The sequence below is a fragment of the Arachis duranensis genome, chromosome 4 (genome assembly GCF_000817695.3).
Source record: "Arachis duranensis cultivar V14167 chromosome 4, aradu.V14167.gnm2.J7QH, whole genome shotgun sequence".
NCBI lineage: Eukaryota > Viridiplantae > Streptophyta > Magnoliopsida > Fabales > Fabaceae > Arachis > Arachis duranensis.
In genome coordinates this window covers 84,424,091-84,425,741 of record NC_029775.3, presented here as the reverse complement: position 1 = coordinate 84,425,741, position 1,651 = coordinate 84,424,091, and positions in this window count along the sequence as shown.

Sequence of the window (1,651 nt, the reverse complement as noted above, 5' to 3'; positions counted from 1 at the left end):
GCCGCTATTGTTATTGGGTTTTTCTAACTTTTCTCTAATGAGTTTGAGGTTTATTTAGTCATTCACATTTACACTACAAGACAAAAATCACACTTGCAACTTATTAGTACATGACATAGCAAATTGCCAATAAAACTGACTGGCACATGTGAAAACCTTCCTAAAGTATATGCACAAAACATATATATGCTAATATTCTCTTAGAATAACGATAAACTCTATTTCATTGTTTTAAAGTACATTATGAATTGTAGAGTTTATCAATTAATTTATACAATTCTGAGTAATTTGAGATCTTTATGAATATTTTTTCATTGAGTTTAATATTTAAAACCATACTTTCCAATGTTTTAAATCGTTAATATTATTTTTTTTTCATTCAAAGTAGTAATATGTTTTCCTTGAGTATTTTAGGTTTTAGTGGCATTAATGATATAAAATAATGAAAAAAGTATGGATAAAAAAGAAAATACATAAAGTAAATGGAGATTGACCGATGTATGTATCGGTGCTTTCACGTGACTCACTTACTAGAGCATGTGAATGCGGATATTTGGGATCGAAAAGGTTTCAATGCACCAAATTTTTAAAGGAAGAGAATCAAAGGAACAAATTAGAAAGAGCTAGGATTTAGTTTAATTATGTTTTAGTGAGTATTTCTAGAGAGTTTTACTCGTTTCACTTTAGCGGGCCGGACCGGACGATTATAAGGATGGCAAACAGGCTGAAACCTATAAGACTAGTTCGTTTAACTTGCCAAAAGAAAAAGTCACGCGAAACTTATCCGGCTTAACTTGCTGACTTTGGTAAAAAAGAATGGCTTAGCAACCAAATTCTTTTGTTTTTTTATATAAATGCAAAAAAGCTAAGTCTTTTTTATACTTTTATATCAAAATTTTTGTAGACTTATGAATTTTATATAGTATTTTTTATAATTAATTGATTATCAAATTATAAAATTTATTATTTATTTTAATTAACTTAATAAAAAATTTTGAATTTTTCAAAAAATATTGGAATAGGCTAAAGTTTTTTGATCTCCTATTTTAGCAGGGTAGGCTGCATTATAATTTTTTTTTCTATGGCTGAAATCTTATATATATAAAGAAATACTGTATTATCAATCAAAATATAGTATATAGAAAAGATATTCATCTAAAAAGTAAAAACATTAACACAATACAACACAAATAGATTCGATTATATTAAGAAATAAATAATATAATAAAACCGAAATACATCTAAAAAATGACACTCACATATTTGTGTTAGTGCCTTTACCTCACAGGTGCATTGCTTGCTAGTGACCTAGTGCTGCCCGAAGCATGCGCTCCCAACCAAATGCTATGTGCAAAGCATGGGTAGGAATATTGGAAGAATTGACAATGATGAATACCATGTACCATGTGCCCAAATGGGCATGATGACAAAGTGGTTGGCAATAATATACTACTAGAAAAATGGAATTGTCACCGTCCATGACCGTGTTGTCCGAAAAGGCAGACTAATTAACGAAACATAAAAATCTTATCCTGTAGCTCACACTTTAGATTTGAATTACCAAATATCTCAGCAACTCCTTTTGAAAATGGCACGCATCTAAATATGAACGGATATATGGTTAAAGTTAGGGTTCCATTTTGAATTTTTT